This window comes from Pleuronectes platessa, chromosome 16 (genome assembly GCF_947347685.1).
Source record: "Pleuronectes platessa chromosome 16, fPlePla1.1, whole genome shotgun sequence".
Taxonomy (NCBI): domain Eukaryota; kingdom Metazoa; phylum Chordata; class Actinopteri; order Pleuronectiformes; family Pleuronectidae; genus Pleuronectes; species Pleuronectes platessa.
In genome coordinates this window covers 3,058,298-3,080,022 of record NC_070641.1, presented here as the reverse complement: position 1 = coordinate 3,080,022, position 21,725 = coordinate 3,058,298, and the positions used below count along the sequence as shown (strand labels likewise).

General features: G+C 41.7%; 22 non-coding genes across 22 annotated transcripts; all 22 read left to right on the top strand.

The window, feature by feature from the left end:
• Positions 1-963: 963 nt before the first annotated feature.
• On the top strand, positions 964-1,034 carry trnag-gcc (transfer RNA glycine (anticodon GCC)). The gene has a single exon. It is a non-coding gene; the product is annotated as a tRNA-Gly (tRNA).
• Positions 1,035-1,803: 769 nt separating this feature from the next.
• Positions 1,804-1,876, top strand: trnam-cau (transfer RNA methionine (anticodon CAU)). Its single transcript has one exon. It is a non-coding gene; the product is annotated as a tRNA-Met (tRNA).
• Positions 1,877-2,865: 989 nt separating this feature from the next.
• On the top strand, positions 2,866-2,936 carry trnag-gcc (transfer RNA glycine (anticodon GCC)). The gene has a single exon. It is a non-coding gene; the product is annotated as a tRNA-Gly (tRNA).
• Positions 2,937-3,705: 769 nt separating this feature from the next.
• Positions 3,706-3,778, top strand: trnam-cau (transfer RNA methionine (anticodon CAU)). The gene has a single exon. It is a non-coding gene; the product is annotated as a tRNA-Met (tRNA).
• A 982-nt stretch (positions 3,779-4,760) lies between these two features.
• Positions 4,761-4,831, top strand: trnag-gcc (transfer RNA glycine (anticodon GCC)). Its single transcript has one exon. It is a non-coding gene; the product is annotated as a tRNA-Gly (tRNA).
• Positions 4,832-5,600: 769 nt separating this feature from the next.
• On the top strand, positions 5,601-5,673 carry trnam-cau (transfer RNA methionine (anticodon CAU)). The gene has a single exon. It is a non-coding gene; the product is annotated as a tRNA-Met (tRNA).
• A 989-nt stretch (positions 5,674-6,662) lies between these two features.
• On the top strand, positions 6,663-6,733 carry trnag-gcc (transfer RNA glycine (anticodon GCC)). The gene has a single exon. It is a non-coding gene; the product is annotated as a tRNA-Gly (tRNA).
• Positions 6,734-7,502: 769 nt separating this feature from the next.
• On the top strand, positions 7,503-7,575 carry trnam-cau (transfer RNA methionine (anticodon CAU)). The gene has a single exon. It is a non-coding gene; the product is annotated as a tRNA-Met (tRNA).
• Positions 7,576-8,563: 988 nt separating this feature from the next.
• trnag-gcc (transfer RNA glycine (anticodon GCC)) lies at positions 8,564-8,634 on the top strand. Its single transcript has one exon. It is a non-coding gene; the product is annotated as a tRNA-Gly (tRNA).
• A 769-nt stretch (positions 8,635-9,403) lies between these two features.
• Positions 9,404-9,476, top strand: trnam-cau (transfer RNA methionine (anticodon CAU)). Its single transcript has one exon. It is a non-coding gene; the product is annotated as a tRNA-Met (tRNA).
• Positions 9,477-10,465: 989 nt separating this feature from the next.
• On the top strand, positions 10,466-10,536 carry trnag-gcc (transfer RNA glycine (anticodon GCC)). Its single transcript has one exon. It is a non-coding gene; the product is annotated as a tRNA-Gly (tRNA).
• A 769-nt stretch (positions 10,537-11,305) lies between these two features.
• On the top strand, positions 11,306-11,378 carry trnam-cau (transfer RNA methionine (anticodon CAU)). The gene has a single exon. It is a non-coding gene; the product is annotated as a tRNA-Met (tRNA).
• Positions 11,379-12,360: 982 nt separating this feature from the next.
• Positions 12,361-12,431, top strand: trnag-gcc (transfer RNA glycine (anticodon GCC)). Its single transcript has one exon. It is a non-coding gene; the product is annotated as a tRNA-Gly (tRNA).
• Positions 12,432-13,200: 769 nt separating this feature from the next.
• On the top strand, positions 13,201-13,273 carry trnam-cau (transfer RNA methionine (anticodon CAU)). Its single transcript has one exon. It is a non-coding gene; the product is annotated as a tRNA-Met (tRNA).
• Positions 13,274-14,262: 989 nt separating this feature from the next.
• Positions 14,263-14,333, top strand: trnag-gcc (transfer RNA glycine (anticodon GCC)). The gene has a single exon. It is a non-coding gene; the product is annotated as a tRNA-Gly (tRNA).
• Positions 14,334-15,102: 769 nt separating this feature from the next.
• trnam-cau (transfer RNA methionine (anticodon CAU)) lies at positions 15,103-15,175 on the top strand. The gene has a single exon. It is a non-coding gene; the product is annotated as a tRNA-Met (tRNA).
• A 989-nt stretch (positions 15,176-16,164) lies between these two features.
• trnag-gcc (transfer RNA glycine (anticodon GCC)) lies at positions 16,165-16,235 on the top strand. Its single transcript has one exon. It is a non-coding gene; the product is annotated as a tRNA-Gly (tRNA).
• Positions 16,236-17,004: 769 nt separating this feature from the next.
• Positions 17,005-17,077, top strand: trnam-cau (transfer RNA methionine (anticodon CAU)). Its single transcript has one exon. It is a non-coding gene; the product is annotated as a tRNA-Met (tRNA).
• Positions 17,078-18,066: 989 nt separating this feature from the next.
• Positions 18,067-18,137, top strand: trnag-gcc (transfer RNA glycine (anticodon GCC)). The gene has a single exon. It is a non-coding gene; the product is annotated as a tRNA-Gly (tRNA).
• A 769-nt stretch (positions 18,138-18,906) lies between these two features.
• trnam-cau (transfer RNA methionine (anticodon CAU)) lies at positions 18,907-18,979 on the top strand. Its single transcript has one exon. It is a non-coding gene; the product is annotated as a tRNA-Met (tRNA).
• Positions 18,980-19,967: 988 nt separating this feature from the next.
• On the top strand, positions 19,968-20,038 carry trnag-gcc (transfer RNA glycine (anticodon GCC)). Its single transcript has one exon. It is a non-coding gene; the product is annotated as a tRNA-Gly (tRNA).
• Positions 20,039-20,807: 769 nt separating this feature from the next.
• trnam-cau (transfer RNA methionine (anticodon CAU)) lies at positions 20,808-20,880 on the top strand. Its single transcript has one exon. It is a non-coding gene; the product is annotated as a tRNA-Met (tRNA).
• Positions 20,881-21,725: the final 845 nt, after the last annotated feature.

Genomic DNA, 21,725 nt, shown 5'->3' with positions numbered 1-21,725 from the left:
TTTTATTACAGCAAGGTTCCAGCATTATTTAAGCAAGACAAGAGGATCCTCTTTTAACAGAGCAGAAACTGTGCAGACTCTTCAGTGGATTGACTCACGTGCTTTAAGGTGCAATTGTAGCTCCTGCTGAAGGAATCAAAGAGTAGTTGTACGTTTCAGGTGAAACACAGAGCCAGCTACAAGTTGTGCTAATATCAGACCAGGGAGTGCCTTTTTATTAAGTGCAGAAAATATAGACTGACAGAGAGGTCCATAGCTGCTATAACCCTAACATTTGATACTTTTTCTGAGGAGGTGATATAATATATACATTTATGCCGTAGATGTGCGGGGACCGAGCATTCATAGTTGTGCGTGAGTCGTGCTACAAATACACAGCCGAAACGCTAGTGGCGTTAGAGCTTCTATGCTAGCGTTGAGTGTCTTCCGGTTTCCTGTCAGCTTATTTACAAATTCTCTGGCCTCTGCTTACTTCCTAAACAATGACGAAAGTTAGTCAGCGGATCGTGTTGGAGCTGGAACTGATAGATTCTGAAGAGCAATGACTTGTACATAAAGAACGGCAACGAAGAAAATCAAGATGTCGTCCGTTTTTGTTCCTTCAATTCAATTCAAATCTGGCTGCGAATCTGCCGGATATGCTATGCTATCAAGCGACCAATCACAGCTCTTACGGTGTTTATAGATAAAGTTGCATGGGTCAGACCTTCTCTTAAGTGTCTTGCAGTTGGTTGTTCACATTAAAAGTAACAGACATAGCTACGTCAGGCTTGAGAGAAAGATACAAACCCTGCTCCTTCATACCATTGAACAATAGGCTGGTCACGCCATGAGGCAGGTGTCAGTACCTCTCTTTCTACCGGCAGTCGAAAAAATAGCAGACAAACTTTCCAGGCACAGTATACTGGCACCTTAAGTGGACCTCGTCGAAGAAGAAGGAAGGTGAAATTTGCATAAATATATGCATTGGTGGTTCAGTGGTAGAATTCTCGCCTGCCACGTGGGAGGCCCGGGTTCGATTCCCGGCTAATGCAGTAGAATAACTTTGGCCAAAATACTTGTATCTCGCAGGTTGAGACTCATGGTCGTCATTTCCTTCTGGAATTAGTGTCTTTGTGTACTAGAAAATGAAAAGATAGTAAAGTATTCCATTCTATCCTTTGAAATCTAAATCTTTTATGTGGCAACGAGTTTGACTTGAAATTGAGATCACAAACTGCAAGTAAGAACCGTTCATCAATAAGCAACATAAAGTAACCACACTGCTTTCTGTTTACAGGGTATGGGTATGAAGGTATGTCTAAGAATCTCATAGGATCAAAAGCCTGGGCCCGTCAGGTCTAAATCACTTTCGTATTGGGGATGTTGTTTGTGGCGGCCAGCTAGGCTTTAAGCCCCACCCTGCCCCAGGTGTGAGTTGTTTGTTCATCAAGAGGACTATCGTTATTGTGGTAAAATACTCAAAGTTAACTAGGAAGGAATTTTGAGTTTTACATAGACTACATACTTCCACTACTAGCTACAATTTTTTAGAAATGACTTTACAAGCGTGGATATGTCATCACCTGGTAACTTTTTTTCCGGACCATTGAAAGGTTTGACAGAAACACTTGTCCTGACCCAATGGATCTGTAAATAACATGTGGACTATTTGGACAAAGTACTGGAGATCAATGGTCTAGACTACAAACATGTCACCAACATTTTCTGACTTTTAGTACGATGGTTATGTGACGGACAAGTAGACTTTCAAATTTCTATTTGTTTTACCCAAGGTTTTTGTCCATTTTCGTAGAAAAATAGGCCTTGTTGGCGCAGTAGGCAGCGCGTCAGTCTCATAATCTGAAGGTCGTGAGTTCGACCCTCACACGGGGCAAGTGTCATATTGTCTTATATAATCTTTTTATTACAGCAAGGTTCCAGCATTATTTAAGCAAGACAAGAGGATCCTCTTTTAACAGAGCAGAAACTGTGCAGACTCTTCAGTGGATTGACTCACGTGCTTTAAGGTGCAATTGTAGCTCCTGCTGAAGGAATCAAAGAGTAGTTGTACGTTTCAGGTGAAACACAGAGCCAGCTACAAGTTGTGCTAATATCAGACCAGGGAGTGCCTTTTTATTAAGTGCAGAAAATATAGACTGACAGAGAGGTCCATAGCTGCTATAACCCTAACATTTGATACTTTTTCTGAGGAGGTGATATAATATATACATTTATGCCGTAGATGTGCGGGGACCGAGCATTCATAGTTGTGCGTGAGTCGTGCTACAAATACACAGCCGAAACGCTAGTGGCGTTAGAGCTTCTATGCTAGCGTTGAGTGTCTTCCGGTTTCCTGTCAGCTTATTTACAAATTCTCTGGCCTCTGCTTACTTCCTAAACAATGACGAAAGTTAGTCAGCGGATCGTGTTGGAGCTGGAACTGATAGATTCTGAAGAGCAATGACTTGTACATAAAGAACGGCAACGAAGAAAATAAAGATGTCGTCCGTTTTTGTTCCTTCAACTCAATTCAAATCTGGCTGCGAATCTGCCGGATATGCTATGCTATCAAGCGGACCAATCACAGCTCTTACGGTGTTTATAGATAAAGTTGCATGGGTCAGACCTTCTCTTAAGTGTCTTGCAGTTGGTTGTTCACATTAAAAGTAACAGACATAGCTACGTCAGGCTTGAGAGAAAGATACAAACCCTGCTCCTTCATACCATTGAACAATAGGCTGGTCACGCCATGAGGCAGGTGTCAGTACCTCTCTTTCTACCGGCAGTCGAAAAAATAGCAGACAAACTTTCCAGGCACGGTATACTGGCACCTTAAGTTGACCTCGTCGAAGAAGAAGGAAGGTGAAATTTGCATAAATATATGCATTGGTGGTTCAGTGGTAGAATTCTCGCCTGCCACGCGGGAGGCCCGGGTTCGATTCCCGGCTAATGCAGTAGAATAACTTTGGCCAAAATACTTGTATCTCCTAGGTTGAGACTCATGGTCGTCATTTCCTTCTGGATTTAGTGTCTTTGTGTACTAGAAAATGAAAAGATAGTAAAGTATTCCATTCTATCCTTTGAAATCTAAATCTTTTATGTGGCAACGAGTTTGACTTGAAATTGAGATCACAAACTGCAAGTAAGAACCGTTCATCAATAAGCAACATAAAGTAACCACACTGCTTTCTGTTTACAGGGTATGGGTATGAAGGTATGTCTAAGAATCTCATAGGATCAAAAGCCTGGGCCCGTCAGGTCTAAATCACTTTCGTATTGGGGATGTTGTTTCTGGCGGCCAGCTAGGCTTTAAGCCCCACCCTGCCCCAGGTGTGAGTTGTTTGTTCATCAAGAGGACTATCGTTATTGTGGTAAAATACTCAAAGTTAACTAGGAAGGAATTTTGAGTTTTACATAGACTACATACTTCCACTACTAGCTACAATTTTTTAGAAATGACTTTACAAGCGTGGATATGTCATCACCTGGTAACTTTTTTTCCGGACTATTGAAAGGTTTGACAGAAACACTTGTCCTGACCCAATGGATCTGTAAATAACATGTGGACTATTTGGACAAAGTACTGGAGATCAATGTTCTAGACTACAAACATGTCACCAACATTTTCTGACTTTTAGTACGATGGCTATGTGACGGACAAGTAGTCTTTCAAATTTCTATTTGTTTTACCCAAGGTTTTTGTCCATTTTTGTAGAAAAATAGGCCTCGTTGGCGCAGTAGGCAGCGCGTCAGTCTCATAATCTGAAGGTCGTGAGTTCGACCCTCACACGGGGCAAGTGTCATATTGTCTTATATAATCTTTTTATTACAGCAAGGTTCCAGCATTATTTAAGCAAGACAAGAGGATCCTCTTTTAACAGAGCAGAAACTGTGCAGACTCTTCAGTGGATTGACTCACGTGCTTTAAGGTGCAATTGTAGCTCCTGCTGAAGGAATCAAAGAGTAGTTGTAAGTTTCAGGTGAAACACAGAGCCAGCTACAAGTTGTGCTAATATCAGACCAGGGAGTGCCTTTTTATTAAGTGCAGAAAATATAGACTGACAGAGAGGTCCATAGCTGCTATAACCCTAACATTTGATACTTTTTCTGAGGAGGTGATATAATATATACATTTATGCCGTAGATGTGCGGGGACCGAGCATTCATAGTTGTGCGTGAGTCGTGCTACAAATACACAGCCGAAACGCTAGTGGCGTTAGAGCTTCTATGCTAGCGTTGAGTGTCTTCCGGTTTCCTGTCAGCTTATTTACAAATTCTCTGGCCTCTGCTTACTTCCTAAACAATGACGAAAGTTAGTCAGCGGATCGTGTTGGAGCTGGAACTGATAGATTCTGAAGAGCAATGACTTGTACATAAAGAACGGCAACGAAGAAAATAAAGATGTCGTCCGTTTTTGTTCCTTCAACTCAATTCAAATCTGGCTGCGAATCTGCCGGATATGCTATGCTATCAAGCGGACCAATCACAGCTCTTACGGTGTTTATAGATAAAGTTGCATGGGTCAGACCTTCTCTTAAGTGTCTTGCAGTTGGTTGTTCACATTAAAAGTAACAGACATAGCTACGTCAGGCTTGAGAGAAAGATACAAACCCTGCTCCTTCATACCATTGAACAATAGGCTGGTCACGCCATGAGGCAGGTGTCAGTACCTCTCTTTCTACCGGCAGTCGAAAAAATAGCAGACAAACTTTCCAGGCACAGTATACTGGCATCTTAAGTGGACCTCGTCGAAGAAGGTGAAATTTGCATAAATATATGCATTGGTGGTTCAGTGGTAGAATTCTCGCCTGCCACGCGGGAGGCCCGGGTTCGATTCCCGGCTAATGCAGTAGAATAACTTTGGCCAAAATACTTGTATCTCCTAGGTTGAGACTCATGGTCGTCATTTCCTTCTGGAATTAGTGTCTTTGTGTACTAGAAAATGAAAAGATAGTAAAGTATTCCATTCTATCCTTTGAAATCTAAATCTTTTATGTGGCAACGAGTTTGACTTGAAATTGAGATCACAAACTGCAAGTAAGAACCGTTCATCAATAAGCAACATAAAGTAACCACACTGCTTTCTGTTTACAGGGTATGGGTATGAAGGTATGTCTAAGAATCTCATAGGATCAAAAGCCTGGGCCCGTCAGGTCTAAATCACTTTCGTATTGGGGATGTTGTTTGTGGCGGCCAGCTAGGCTTTAAGCCCCACCGTTCCCCAGGTGTGAGTTGGTTGTTCATCAAGAGGACTATCGTTATTGTGGTAAAATACTCAAAGTTAACTAGGAAGGAATTTTGAGTTTTACATAGACTACATACTTCCACTACTAGCTACAATTTTTTAGAAATGACTTTACAAGCGTGGATATGTCATCACCTGGTAACTTTTTTTCCGGACTATTGAAAGGTTTGACAGAAACACTTGTCCTGACCCAATGGATCTGTAAATAACATGTGGACTATTTGGACAAAGTACTGGAGATCAATGTTCTAGACTACAAACATGTCACCAACATTTTCTGACTTTTAGTACGATGGCTATGTGACGGACAAGTAGTCTTTCAAATTTCTATTTGTTTTACCCAAGGTTTTTGTCCATTTTTGTAGAAAAATAGGCCTCGTTGGCGCAGTAGGCAGCGCGTCAGTCTCATAATCTGAAGGTCGTGAGTTCAACCCTCACACGGGGCAAGTGTCATATTGTCTTATATAATCTTTTTATTACAGCAAGGTTCCAGCATTATTTAAGCAAGACAAGAGGATCCTCTTTTAACAGAGCAGAAACTGTGCAGACTCTTCAGTGGATTGACTCACGTGCTTTAAGGTGCAATTGTAGCTCCTGCTGAAGGAATCAAAGAGTAGTTGTACGTTTCAGGTGAAACACAGAGCCAGCTACAAGTTGTGTTAATATCAGACCAGGGAGTGCCTTTTTATTAAGTGCAGAAAATATAGACTGACAGAGAGGTCCATAGCTGCTATAACCCTAACATTTGATACTTTTTCTGAGGAGGTGATATAATATATACATTTATGCCGTAGATGTGCGGGGACCGAGCATTCATAGTTGTGCGTGAGTCGTGCTACAAATACACAGCCGAAACGCTAGTGGCGTTAGAGCTTCTATGCTAGCGTTGAGTGTCTTCCGGTTTCCTGTCAGCTTATTTACAAATTCTCTGGCCTCTGCTTACTTCCTAAACAATGACGAAAGTTAGTCAGCGGATCGTGTTGGAGCTGGAACTGATAGATTCTGAAGAGCAATGACTTGTACATAAAGAACGGCAACGAAGAAAATAAAGATGTCGTCCGTTTTTGTTCCTTCAACTCAATTCAAATCTGGCTGCGAATCCGCCGGATATGCTATGCTATCAAGCGGACCAATCACAGCTCTTACGGTGTTTATAGATAAAGTTGCATGGGTCAGACCTTCTCTTAAGTGTCTTGAAGTTGGTTGTTCACATTAAAAGTAACAGACATAGCTACGTCAGGCTTGAGAGAAAGATACAAACCCTGCTCCTTCATACCATTGAACAATAGGCTGGTCACGCCATGAGGCAGGTGTCAGTACCTCTCTTTCTACCGGCAGTCGAAAAAATAGCAGACAAACTTTCCAGGCACAGTATACTGGCACCTTAAGTGGACCTCGTCGAAGAAGAAGGAAGGTGAAATTTGCATAAATATATGCATTGGTGGTTCAGTGGTAGAATTCTCGCCTGCCACGCGGGAGGCCCGGGTTCGATTCCCGGCTAATGCAGTAGAATAACTTTGGCCAAAATACTTGTATCTCGCAGGTTGAGACTCATGGTCGTCATTTCCTTCTGGAATTAGTGTCTTTGTGTACTAGAAAATGAAAAGATAGTAAAGTATTCCATTCTATCCTTTGAAATCTAAATCTTTTATGTGGCAACGAGTTTGACTTGAAATTGAGATCACAAACTGCAAGTAAGAACCGTTCATCAATAAGCAACATAAAGTAACCACACTGCTTTCTGTTTACAGGGTATGGGTATGAAGGTATGTCTAAGAATCTCATAGGATCAAAAGCCTGGGCCCGTCAGGTCTAAATCACTTTCGTATTGGGGATGTTGTTTGTGGCGGCCAGCTAGGCTTTAAGCCCCACCCTGCCCCAGGTGTGAGTTGTTTGTTCATCAAGAGGACTATCGTTATTGTGGTAAAATACTCAAAGTTAACTAGGAAGGAATTTTGAGTTTTACATAGACTACATACTTCCACTACTAGCTACAATTTTTTAGAAATGACTTTACAAGCGTGGATATGTCATCACCTGGTAACTTTTTTTCCGGACTATTGAAAGGTTTGACAGAAACACTTGTCCTGACCCAATGGATCTGTAAATAACATGTGGACTATTTGGACAAAGTACTGGAGATCAATGTTCTAGACTACAAACATGTCACCAACATTTTCTGACTTTTAGTACGATGGCTATGTGACGGACAAGTAGTCTTTCAAATTTCTATTTGTTTTACCCAAGGTTTTTGTCCATTTTTGTAGAAAAATAGGCCTCGTTGGCGCAGTAGGCAGCGCGTCAGTCTCATAATCTGAAGGTCGTGAGTTCAACCCTCACACGGGGCAAGTGTCATATTGTCTTATATAATCTTTTTATTACAGCAAGGTTCCAGCATTATTTAAGCAAGACAAGAGGATCCTCTTTTAACAGAGCAGAAACTGTGCAGACTCTTCAGTGGATTGACTCACGTGCTTTAAGGTGCAATTGTAGCTCCTGCTGAAGGAATCAAAGAGTAGTTGTACGTTTCAGGTGAAACACAGAGCCAGCTACAAGTTGTGCTAATATCAGACCAGGGAGTGCCTTTTTATTAAGTGCAGAAAATATAGACTGACAGAGAGGTCCATAGCTGCTATAACCCTAACATTTGATACTTTTTCTGAGGAGGTGATATAATATATACATTTATGCCGTAGATGTGCGGGGACCGAGCATTCATAGTTGTGCGTGAGTCGTGCTACAAATACACAGCCGAAACGCTAGTGGCGTTAGAGCTTCTATGCTAGCGTTGAGTGTCTTCCGGTTTCCTGTCAGCTTATTTACAAATTCTCTGGCCTCTGCTTACTTCCTAAACAATGACGAAAGTTAGTCAGCGGATCGTGTTGGAGCTGGAACTGATAGATTCTGAAGAGCAATGACTTGTACATAAAGAACGGCAACGAAGAAAATCAAGATGTCGTCCGTTTTTGTTCCTTCAATTCAATTCAAATCTGGCTGCGAATCTGCCGGATATGCTATGCTATCAAGCGACCAATCACAGCTCTTACGGTGTTTATAGATAAAGTTGCATGGGTCAGACCTTCTCTTAAGTGTCTTGCAGTTGGTTGTTCACATTAAAAGTAACAGACATAGCTACGTCAGGCTTGAGAGAAAGATACAAACCCTGCTCCTTCATACCATTGAACAATAGGCTGGTCACGCCATGAGGCAGGTGTCAGTACCTCTCTTTCTACCGGCAGTCGAAAAAATAGCAGACAAACTTTCCAGGCACAGTATACTGGCACCTTAAGTGGACCTCGTCGAAGAAGAAGGAAGGTGAAATTTGCATAAATATATGCATTGGTGGTTCAGTGGTAGAATTCTCGCCTGCCACGTGGGAGGCCCGGGTTCGATTCCCGGCTAATGCAGTAGAATAACTTTGGCCAAAATACTTGTATCTCGCAGGTTGAGACTCATGGTCGTCATTTCCTTCTGGAATTAGTGTCTTTGTGTACTAGAAAATGAAAAGATAGTAAAGTATTCCATTCTATCCTTTGAAATCTAAATCTTTTATGTGGCAACGAGTTTGACTTGAAATTGAGATCACAAACTGCAAGTAAGAACCGTTCATCAATAAGCAACATAAAGTAACCACACTGCTTTCTGTTTACAGGGTATGGGTATGAAGGTATGTCTAAGAATCTCATAGGATCAAAAGCCTGGGCCCGTCAGGTCTAAATCACTTTCGTATTGGGGATGTTGTTTGTGGCGGCCAGCTAGGCTTTAAGCCCCACCCTGCCCCAGGTGTGAGTTGTTTGTTCATCAAGAGGACTATCGTTATTGTGGTAAAATACTCAAAGTTAACTAGGAAGGAATTTTGAGTTTTACATAGACTACATACTTCCACTACTAGCTACAATTTTTTAGAAATGACTTTACAAGCGTGGATATGTCATCACCTGGTAACTTTTTTTCCGGACCATTGAAAGGTTTGACAGAAACACTTGTCCTGACCCAATGGATCTGTAAATAACATGTGGACTATTTGGACAAAGTACTGGAGATCAATGGTCTAGACTACAAACATGTCACCAACATTTTCTGACTTTTAGTACGATGGTTATGTGACGGACAAGTAGACTTTCAAATTTCTATTTGTTTTACCCAAGGTTTTTGTCCATTTTCGTAGAAAAATAGGCCTTGTTGGCGCAGTAGGCAGCGCGTCAGTCTCATAATCTGAAGGTCGTGAGTTCGACCCTCACACGGGGCAAGTGTCATATTGTCTTATATAATCTTTTTATTACAGCAAGGTTCCAGCATTATTTAAGCAAGACAAGAGGATCCTCTTTTAACAGAGCAGAAACTGTGCAGACTCTTCAGTGGATTGACTCACGTGCTTTAAGGTGCAATTGTAGCTCCTGCTGAAGGAATCAAAGAGTAGTTGTACGTTTCAGGTGAAACACAGAGCCAGCTACAAGTTGTGCTAATATCAGACCAGGGAGTGCCTTTTTATTAAGTGCAGAAAATATAGACTGACAGAGAGGTCCATAGCTGCTATAACCCTAACATTTGATACTTTTTCTGAGGAGGTGATATAATATATACATTTATGCCGTAGATGTGCGGGGACCGAGCATTCATAGTTGTGCGTGAGTCGTGCTACAAATACACAGCCGAAACGCTAGTGGCGTTAGAGCTTCTATGCTAGCGTTGAGTGTCTTCCGGTTTCCTGTCAGCTTATTTACAAATTCTCTGGCCTCTGCTTACTTCCTAAACAATGACGAAAGTTAGTCAGCGGATCGTGTTGGAGCTGGAACTGATAGATTCTGAAGAGCAATGACTTGTACATAAAGAACGGCAACGAAGAAAATAAAGATGTCGTCCGTTTTTGTTCCTTCAACTCAATTCAAATCTGGCTGCGAATCTGCCGGATATGCTATGCTATCAAGCGGACCAATCACAGCTCTTACGGTGTTTATAGATAAAGTTGCATGGGTCAGACCTTCTCTTAAGTGTCTTGCAGTTGGTTGTTCACATTAAAAGTAACAGACATAGCTACGTCAGGCTTGAGAGAAAGATACAAACCCTGCTCCTTCATACCATTGAACAATAGGCTGGTCACGCCATGAGGCAGGTGTCAGTACCTCTCTTTCTACCGGCAGTCGAAAAAATAGCAGACAAACTTTCCAGGCACGGTATACTGGCACCTTAAGTTGACCTCGTCGAAGAAGAAGGAAGGTGAAATTTGCATAAATATATGCATTGGTGGTTCAGTGGTAGAATTCTCGCCTGCCACGCGGGAGGCCCGGGTTCGATTCCCGGCTAATGCAGTAGAATAACTTTGGCCAAAATACTTGTATCTCCTAGGTTGAGACTCATGGTCGTCATTTCCTTCTGGATTTAGTGTCTTTGTGTACTAGAAAATGAAAAGATAGTAAAGTATTCCATTCTATCCTTTGAAATCTAAATCTTTTATGTGGCAACGAGTTTGACTTGAAATTGAGATCACAAACTGCAAGTAAGAACCGTTCATCAATAAGCAACATAAAGTAACCACACTGCTTTCTGTTTACAGGGTATGGGTATGAAGGTATGTCTAAGAATCTCATAGGATCAAAAGCCTGGGCCCGTCAGGTCTAAATCACTTTCGTATTGGGGATGTTGTTTGTGGCGGCCAGCTAGGCTTTAAGCCCCACCCTGCCCCAGGTGTGAGTTGTTTGTTCATCAAGAGGACTATCGTTATTGTGGTAAAATACTCAAAGTTAACTAGGAAGGAATTTTGAGTTTTACATAGACTACATACTTCCACTACTAGCTACAATTTTTTAGAAATGACTTTACAAGCGTGGATATGTCATCACCTGGTAACTTTTTTTCCGGACTATTGAAAGGTTTGACAGAAACACTTGTCCTGACCCAATGGATCTGTAAATAACATGTGGACTATTTGGACAAAGTACTGGAGATCAATGTTCTAGACTACAAACATGTCACCAACATTTTCTGACTTTTAGTACGATGGCTATGTGACGGACAAGTAGTCTTTCAAATTTCTATTTGTTTTACCCAAGGTTTTTGTCCATTTTTGTAGAAAAATAGGCCTCGTTGGCGCAGTAGGCAGCGCGTCAGTCTCATAATCTGAAGGTCGTGAGTTCGACCCTCACACGGGGCAAGTGTCATATTGTCTTATATAATCTTTTTATTACAGCAAGGTTCCAGCATTATTTAAGCAAGACAAGAGGATCCTCTTTTAACAGAGCAGAAACTGTGCAGACTCTTCAGTGGATTGACTCACGTGCTTTAAGGTGCAATTGTAGCTCCTGCTGAAGGAATCAAAGAGTAGTTGTAAGTTTCAGGTGAAACACAGAGCCAGCTACAAGTTGTGCTAATATCAGACCAGGGAGTGCCTTTTTATTAAGTGCAGAAAATATAGACTGACAGAGAGGTCCATAGCTGCTATAACCCTAACATTTGATACTTTTTCTGAGGAGGTGATATAATATATACATTTATGCCGTAGATGTGCGGGGACCGAGCATTCATAGTTGTGCGTGAGTCGTGCTACAAATACACAGCCGAAACGCTAGTGGCGTTAGAGCTTCTATGCTAGCGTTGAGTGTCTTCCGGTTTCCTGTCAGCTTATTTACAAATTCTCTGGCCTCTGCTTACTTCCTAAACAATGACGAAAGTTAGTCAGCGGATCGTGTTGGAGCTGGAACTGATAGATTCTGAAGAGCAATGACTTGTACATAAAGAACGGCAACGAAGAAAATAAAGATGTCGTCCGTTTTTGTTCCTTCAACTCAATTCAAATCTGGCTGCGAATCTGCCGGATATGCTATGCTATCAAGCGGACCAATCACAGCTCTTACGGTGTTTATAGATAAAGTTGCATGGGTCAGACCTTCTCTTAAGTGTCTTGCAGTTGGTTGTTCACATTAAAAGTAACAGACATAGCTACGTCAGGCTTGAGAGAAAGATACAAACCCTGCTCCTTCATACCATTGAACAATAGGCTGGTCACGCCATGAGGCAGGTGTCAGTACCTCTCTTTCTACCGGCAGTCGAAAAAATAGCAGACAAACTTTCCAGGCACAGTATACTGGCATCTTAAGTGGACCTCGTCGAAGAAGGTGAAATTTGCATAAATATATGCATTGGTGGTTCAGTGGTAGAATTCTCGCCTGCCACGCGGGAGGCCCGGGTTCGATTCCCGGCTAATGCAGTAGAATAACTTTGGCCAAAATACTTGTATCTCCTAGGTTGAGACTCATGGTCGTCATTTCCTTCTGGAATTAGTGTCTTTGTGTACTAGAAAATGAAAAGATAGTAAAGTATTCCATTCTATCCTTTGAAATCTAAATCTTTTATGTGGCAACGAGTTTGACTTGAAATTGAGATCACAAACTGCAAGTAAGAACCGTTCATCAATAAGCAACATAAAGTAACCACACTGCTTTCTGTTTACAGGGTATGGGTATGAAGGTATGTCTAAGAATCTCATAGGATCAAAAGCCTGGGCCCGTCAGGTCTAAATCACTTTCGTATTGGGGATGTTGTTTGTGGCGGCCAGCTAGGCTTTAAGCCCCACCGTTCCCCAGGTGTGAGTTGGTTGTTCATCAAGAGGACTATCGTTATTGTGGTAAAATACTCAAAGTTAACTAGGAAGGAATTTTGAGTTTTACATAGACTACATACTTCCACTACTAGCTACAATTTTTTAGAAATGACTTTACAAGCGTGGATATGTCATCACCTGGTAACTTTTTTTCCGGACTATTGAAAGGTTTGACAGAAACACTTGTCCTGACCCAATGGATCTGTAAATAACATGTGGACTATTTGGACAAAGTACTGGAGATCAATGTTCTAGACTACAAACATGTCACCAACATTTTCTGACTTTTAGTACGATGGCTATGTGACGGACAAGTAGTCTTTCAAATTTCTATTTGTTTTACCCAAGGTTTTTGTCCATTTTTGTAGAAAAATAGGCCTCGTTGGCGCAGTAGGCAGCGCGTCAGTCTCATAATCTGAAGGTCGTGAGTTCAACCCTCACACGGGGCAAGTGTCATATTGTCTTATATAATCTTTTTATTACAGCAAGGTTCCAGCATTATTTAAGCAAGACAAGAGGATCCTCTTTTAACAGAGCAGAAACTGTGCAGACTCTTCAGTGGATTGACTCACGTGCTTTAAGGTGCAATTGTAGCTCCTGCTGAAGGAATCAAAGAGTAGTTGTACGTTTCAGGTGAAACACAGAGCCAGCTACAAGTTGTGTTAATATCAGACCAGGGAGTGCCTTTTTATTAAGTGCAGAAAATATAGACTGACAGAGAGGTCCATAGCTGCTATAACCCTAACATTTGATACTTTTTCTGAGGAGGTGATATAATATATACATTTATGCCGTAGATGTGCGGGGACCGAGCATTCATAGTTGTGCGTGAGTCGTGCTACAAATACACAGCCGAAACGCTAGTGGCGTTAGAGCTTCTATGCTAGCGTTGAGTGTCTTCCGGTTTCCTGTCAGCTTATTTACAAATTCTCTGGCCTCTGCTTACTTCCTAAACAATGACGAAAGTTAGTCAGCGGATCGTGTTGGAGCTGGAACTGATAGATTCTGAAGAGCAATGACTTGTACATAAAGAACGGCAACGAAGAAAATAAAGATGTCGTCCGTTTTTGTTCCTTCAACTCAATTCAAATCTGGCTGCGAATCCGCCGGATATGCTATGCTATCAAGCGGACCAATCACAGCTCTTACGGTGTTTATAGATAAAGTTGCATGGGTCAGACCTTCTCTTAAGTGTCTTGAAGTTGGTTGTTCACATTAAAAGTAACAGACATAGCTACGTCAGGCTTGAGAGAAAGATACAAACCCTGCTCCTTCATACCATTGAACAATAGGCTGGTCACGCCATGAGGCAGGTGTCAGTACCTCTCTTTCTACCGGCAGTCGAAAAAATAGCAGACAAACTTTCCAGGCACAGTATACTGGCACCTTAAGTGGACCTCGTCGAAGAAGAAGGAAGGTGAAATTTGCATAAATATATGCATTGGTGGTTCAGTGGTAGAATTCTCGCCTGCCACGCGGGAGGCCCGGGTTCGATTCCCGGCTAATGCAGTAGAATAACTTTGGCCAAAATACTTGTATCTCGCAGGTTGAGACTCATGGTCGTCATTTCCTTCTGGAATTAGTGTCTTTGTCTACTAGAAAATGAAAAGATAGTAAAGTATTCCATTCTATCCTTTGAAATCTAAATCTTTTATGTGGCAACGAGTTTGACTTGAAATTGAGATCACAAACTGCAAGTAAGAACCGTTCATCAATAAGCAACATAAAGTAACCACACTGCTTTCTGTTTACAGGGTATGGGTATGAAGGTATGTCTAAGAATCTCATAGGATCAAAAGCCTGGGCCCGTCAGGTCTAAATCACTTTCGTATTGGGGATGTTGTTTGTGGCGGCCAGCTAGGCTTTAAGCCCCACCCTGCCCCAGGTGTGAGTTGTTTGTTCCTCAAGAGGACTATCGTTATTGTGGTAAAATACTCAAAGTTAACTAGGAAGGAATTTTGAGTTTTACATAGACTACATACTTCCACTACTAGCTACAATTTTTTAGAAATGACTTTACAAGCGTGGATATGTCATCACCTGGTAACTTTTTTTCCGGACTATTGAAAGGTTTGACAGAAACACTTGTCCTGACCCAATGGATCTGTAAATAACATGTGGACTATTTGGACAAAGTACTGGAGATCAATGTTCTAGACTACAAACATGTCACCAACATTTTCTGACTTTTAGTACGATGGCTATGTGACGGACAAGTAGTCTTTCAAATTTCTATTTGTTTTACCCAAGGTTTTTGTCCATTTTTGTAGAAAAATAGGCCTCGTTGGCGCAGTAGGCAGCGCGTCAGTCTCATAATCTGAAGGTCGTGAGTTCGACCCTCACACGGGGCAAGTGTCATATTGTCTTATATAATCTTTTTATTACAGCAAGGTTCCAGCATTATTTAAGCAAGACAAGAGGATCCTCTTTTAACAGAGCAGAAACTGTGCAGACTCTTCAGTGGATTGACTCACATGCTTTAAGGTGCAATTGTAGCTCCTGCTGAAGGAATCAAAGAGTAGTTGTACGTTTCAGGTGAAACACAGAGCCAGCTACAAGTTGTGCTAATATCAGACCAGGGAGTGCCTTTTTATTAAGTGCAGAAAATATAGACTGACAGAGAGGTCCATAGCTGCTATAACCCTAACATTTGATACTTTTTCTGAGGAGGTGATATAATATATACATTTATGCCGTAGATGTGCGGGGACCGAGCATTCATAGTTGTGCGTGAGTCGTGCTACAAATACACAGCCGAAACGCTAGTGGCGTTAGAGCTTCTATGCTAGCGTTGAGTGTCTTCCGGTTTCCTGTCAGCTTATTTACAAATTCTCTGGCCTCTGCTTACTTCCTAAACAATGACGAAAGTTAGTCAGCGGATCGTGTTGGAGCTGGAACTGATAGATTCTGAAGAGCAATGACTTGTACATAAAGAACGGCAACGAAGAAAATAAAGATGTCGTCCGTTTTTGTTCCTTCAACTCAATTCAAATCTGGCTGCGAATCCGCCGGATATGCTATGCTATCAAGCGGACCAATCACAGCTCTTACGGTGTTTATAGATAAAGTTGCATGGGTCAGACCTTCTCTTAAGTGTCTTGAAGTTGGTTGTTCACATTAAAAGTAACAGACATAGCTACGTCAGGCTTGAGAGAAAGATACAAACCCTGCTCCTTCATACCATTGAACAATAGGCTGGTCACGCCATGAGGCAGGTGTCAGTACCTCTCTTTCTACCGGCAGTCGAAAAAATAGCAGACAAACTTTCCAGGCACAGTATACTGGCACCTTAAGTGGACCTCGTCGAAGAAGAAGGAAGGTGAAATTTGCATAAATATATGCATTGGTGGTTCAGTGGTAGAATTCTCGCCTGCCACGCGGGAGGCCCGGGTTCGATTCCCGGCTAATGCAGTAGAATAACTTTGGCCAAAATACTTGTATCTCGCAGGTTGAGACTCATGGTCGTCATTTCCTTCTGGAATTAGTGTCTTTGTCTACTAGAAAATGAAAAGATAGTAAAGTATTCCATTCTATCCTTTGAAATCTAAATCTTTTATGTGGCAACGAGTTTGACTTGAAATTGAGATCACAAACTGCAAGTAAGAACCGTTCATCAATAAGCAACATAAAGTAACCACACTGCTTTCTGTTTACAGGGTATGGGTATGAAGGTATGTCTAAGAATCTCATAGGATCAAAAGCCTGGGCCCGTCAGGTCTAAATCACTTTCGTATTGGGGATGTTGTTTGTGGCGGCCAGCTAGGCTTTAAGCCCCACCCTGCCCCAGGTGTGAGTTGTTTGTTCCTCAAGAGGACTATCGTTATTGTGGTAAAATACTCAAAGTTAACTAGGAAGGAATTTTGAGTTTTACATAGACTACATACTTCCACTACTAGCTACAATTTTTTAGAAATGACTTTACAAGCGTGGATATGTCATCACCTGGTAACTTTTTTTCCGGACTATTGAAAGGTTTGACAGAAACACTTGTCCTGACCCAATGGATCTGTAAATAACATGTGGACTATTTGGACAAAGTACTGGAGATCAATGTTCTAGACTACAAACATGTCACCAACATTTTCTGACTTTTAGTACGATGGCTATGTGACGGACAAGTAGTCTTTCAAATTTCTATTTGTTTTACCCAAGGTTTTTGTCCATTTTTGTAGAAAAATAGGCCTCGTTGGCGCAGTAGGCAGCGCGTCAGGCTCATAATCTGAAGGTCGTGAGTTCGACCCTCACACGGGGCAAGTGTCATATTGTCTTATATAATCTTTTTATTACAGCAAGGTTCCAGCATTATTTAAGCAAGACAAGAGGATCCTCTTTTAACAGAGCAGAAACTGTGCAGACTCTTCAGTGGATTGACTCACGTGCTTTAAGGTGCAATTGTAGCTCCTGCTGAAGGAATCAAAGAGTAGTTGTACGTTTCAGGTGAAACACAGAGCCAGCTACAAGTTGTGCTAATATCAGACCAGGGAGTGCCTTTTTATTAAGTGCAGAAAATATAGACTGACAGAGAGGTCCATAGCTGCTATAACCCTAACATTTGATACTTTTTCTGAGGAGGTGATATAATATATACATTTATGCCGTAGATGTGCGGGGACCGAGCATTCATAGTTGTGCGTGAGTCGTGCTACAAATACACAGCCGAAACGCTAGTGGCGTTAGAGCTTCTATGCTAGCGTTGAGTGTCTTCCGGTTTCCTGTCAGCTTATTTACAAATTCTCTGGCCTCTGCTTACTTCCTAAACAATGACGAAAGTTAGTCAGCGGATCGTGTTGGAGCTGGAACTGATAGATTCTGAAGAGCAATGACTTGTACATAAAGAACGGCAACGAAGAAAATAAAGATGTCGTCCGTTTTTGTTCCTTCAACTCAATTCAAATCTGGCTGCGAATCCGCCGGATATGCTATGCTATCAAGCGGACCAATCACAGCTCTTACGGTGTTTATAGATAAAGTTGCATGGGTCAGACCTTCTCTTAAGTGTCTTGAAGTTGGTTGTTCACATTAAAAGTAACAGACATAGCTACGTCAGGCTTGAGAGAAAGATACAAACCCTGCTCCTTCATACCATTGAACAATAGGCTGGTCACGCCATGAGGCAGGTGTCAGTACCTCTCTTTCTACCGGCAGTCGAAAAAATAGCAGACAAACTTTCCAGGCACAGTATACTGGCACCTTAAGTGGACCTCGTCGAAGAAGAAGGAAGGTGAAATTTGCATAAATATATGCATTGGTGGTTCAGTGGTAGAATTCTCGCCTGCCACGCGGGAGGCCCGGGTTCGATTCCCGGCTAATGCAGTAGAATAACTTTGGCCAAAATACTTGTATCTCGCAGGTTGAGACTCATGGTCGTCATTTCCTTCTGGAATTAGTGTCTTTGTGTACTAGAAAATGAAAAGATAGTAAAGTATTCCATTCTATCCTTTGAAATCTAAATCTTTTATGTGGCAACGAGTTTGACTTGAAATTGAGATCACAAACTGCAAGTAAGAACCGTTCATCAATAAGCAACATAAAGTAACCACACTGCTTTCTGTTTACAGGGTATGGGTATGAAGGTATGTCTAAGAATCTCATAGGATCAAAAGCCTGGGCCCGTCAGGTCTAAATCACTTTCGTATTGGGGATGTTGTTTGTGGCGGCCAGCTAGGCTTTAAGCCCCACCCTGCCCCAGGTGTGAGTTGTTTGTTCATCAAGAGGACTATCGTTATTGTGGTAAAATACTCAAAGTTAACTAGGAAGGAATTTTGAGTTTTACATAGACTACATACTTCCACTACTAGCTACAATTTTTTAGAAATGACTTTACAAGCGTGGATATGTCATCACCTGGTAACTTTTTTTCCGGACTATTGAAAGGTTTGACAGAAACACTTGTCCTGACCCAATGGATCTGTAAATAACATGTGGACTATTTGGACAAAGTACTGGAGATCAATGTTCTAGACTACAAACATGTCACCAACATTTTCTGACTTTTAGTACGATGGCTATGTGACGGACAAGTAGTCTTTCAAATTTCTATTTGTTTTACCCAAGGTTTTTGTCCATTTTTGTAGAAAAATAGGCCTCGTTGGCGCAGTAGGCAGCGCGTCAGTCTCATAATCTGAAGGTCGTGAGTTCAACCCTCACACGGGGCAAGTGTCATATTGTCTTATATAATCTTTTTATTACAGCAAGGTTCCAGCATTATTTAAGCAAGACAAGAGGATCCTCTTTTAACAGAGCAGAAACTGTGCAGACTCTTCAGTGGATTGACTCACGTGCTTTAAGGTGCAATTGTAGCTCCTGCTGAAGGAATCAAAGAGTAGTTGTACGTTTCAGGTGAAACACAGAGCCAGCTACAAGTTGTGCTAATATCAGACCAGGGAGTGCCTTTTTATTAAGTGCAGAAAATATAGACTGACAGAGAGGTCCATAGCTGCTATAACCCTAACATTTGATACTTTTTCTGAGGAGGTGATATAATATATACATTTATGCCGTAGATGTGCGGGGACCGAGCATTCATAGTTGTGCGTGAGTCGTGCTACAAATACACAGCCGAAACGCTAGTGGCGTTAGAGCTTCTATGCTAGCGTTGAGTGTCTTCCGGTTTCCTGTCAGCTTATTTACAAATTCTCTGGCCTCTGCTTACTTCCTAAACAATGACGAAAGTTAGTCAGCGGATCGTGTTGGAGCTGGAACTGATAGATTCTGAAGAGCAATGACTTGTACATAAAGAACGGCAACGAAGAAAATCAAGATGTCGTCCGTTTTTGTTCCTTCAATTCAATTCAAATCTGGCTGCGAATCTGCCGGATATGCTATGCTATCAAGCGACCAATCACAGCTCTTACGGTGTTTATAGATAAAGTTGCATGGGTCAGACCTTCTCTTAAGTGTCTTGCAGTTGGTTGTTCACATTAAAAGTAACAGACATAGCTACGTCAGGCTTGAGAGAAAGATACAAACCCTGCTCCTTCATACCATTGAACAATAGGCTGGTCACGCCATGAGGCAGGTGTCAGTACCTCTCTTTCTACCGGCAGTCGAAAAAATAGCAGACAAACTTTCCAGGCACAGTATACTGGCACCTTAAGTGGACCTCGTCGAAGAAGAAGGAAGGTGAAATTTGCATAAATATATGCATTGGTGGTTCAGTGGTAGAATTCTCGCCTGCCACGTGGGAGGCCCGGGTTCGATTCCCGGCTAATGCAGTAGAATAACTTTGGCCAAAATACTTGTATCTCGCAGGTTGAGACTCATGGTCGTCATTTCCTTCTGGAATTAGTGTCTTTGTGTACTAGAAAATGAAAAGATAGTAAAGTATTCCATTCTATCCTTTGAAATCTAAATCTTTTATGTGGCAACGAGTTTGACTTGAAATTGAGATCACAAACTGCAAGTAAGAACCGTTCATCAATAAGCAACATAAAGTAACCACACTGCTTTCTGTTTACAGGGTATGGGTATGAAGGTATGTCTAAGAATCTCATAGGATCAAAAGCCTGGGCCCGTCAGGTCTAAATCACTTTCGTATTGGGGATGTTGTTTGTGGCGGCCAGCTAGGCTTTAAGCCCCACCCTGCCCCAGGTGTGAGTTGTTTGTTCATCAAGAGGACTATCGTTATTGTGGTAAAATACTCAAAGTTAACTAGGAAGGAATTTTGAGTTTTACATAGACTACATACTTCCACTACTAGCTACAATTTTTTAGAAATGACTTTACAAGCGTGGATATGTCATCACCTGGTAACTTTTTTTCCGGACCATTGAAAGGTTTGACAGAAACACTTGTCCTGACCCAATGGATCTGTAAATAACATGTGGACTATTTGGACAAAGTACTGGAGATCAATGGTCTAGACTACAAACATGTCACCAACATTTTCTGACTTTTAGTACGATGGTTATGTGACGGACAAGTAGACTTTCAAATTTCTATTTGTTTTACCCAAGGTTTTTGTCCATTTTCGTAGAAAAATAGGCCTTGTTGGCGCAGTAGGCAGCGCGTCAGTCTCATAATCTGAAGGTCGTGAGTTCGACCCTCACACGGGGCAAGTGTCATATTGTCTTATATAATCTTTTTATTACAGCAAGGTTCCAGCATTATTTAAGCAAGACAAGAGGATCCTCTTTTAACAGAGCAGAAACTGTGCAGACTCTTCAGTGGATTGACTCACGTGCTTTAAGGTGCAATTGTAGCTCCTGCTGAAGGAATCAAAGAGTAGTTGTACGTTTCAGGTGAAACACAGAGCCAGCTACAAGTTGTGCTAATATCAGACCAGGGAGTGCCTTTTTATTAAGTGCAGAAAATATAGACTGACAGAGAGGTCCATAGCTGCTATAACCCTAACATTTGATACTTTTTCTGAGGAGGTGATATAATATATACATTTATGCCGTAGATGTGCGGGGACCGAGCATTCATAGTTGTGCGTGAGTCGTGCTACAAATACACAGCCGAAACGCTAGTGGCGTTAGAGCTTCTATGCTAGCGTTGAGTGTCTTCCGGTTTCCTGTCAGCTTATTTACAAATTCTCTGGCCTCTGCTTACTTCCTAAACAATGACGAAAGTTAGTCAGCGGATCGTGTTGGAGCTGGAACTGATAGATTCTGAAGAGCAATGACTTGTACATAAAGAACGGCAACGAAGAAAATAAAGATGTCGTCCGTTTTTGTTCCTTCAACTCAATTCAAATCTGGCTGCGAATCCGCCGGATATGCTATGCTATCAAGCGGACCAATCACAGCTCTTACGGTGTTTATAGATAAAGTTGCATGGGTCAGACCTTCTCTTAAGTGTCTTGCAGTTGGTTGTTCACATTAAAAGTAACAGACATAGCTACGTCAGGCTTGAGAGAAAGATACAAACCCTGCTCCTTCATACCATTGAACAATAGGC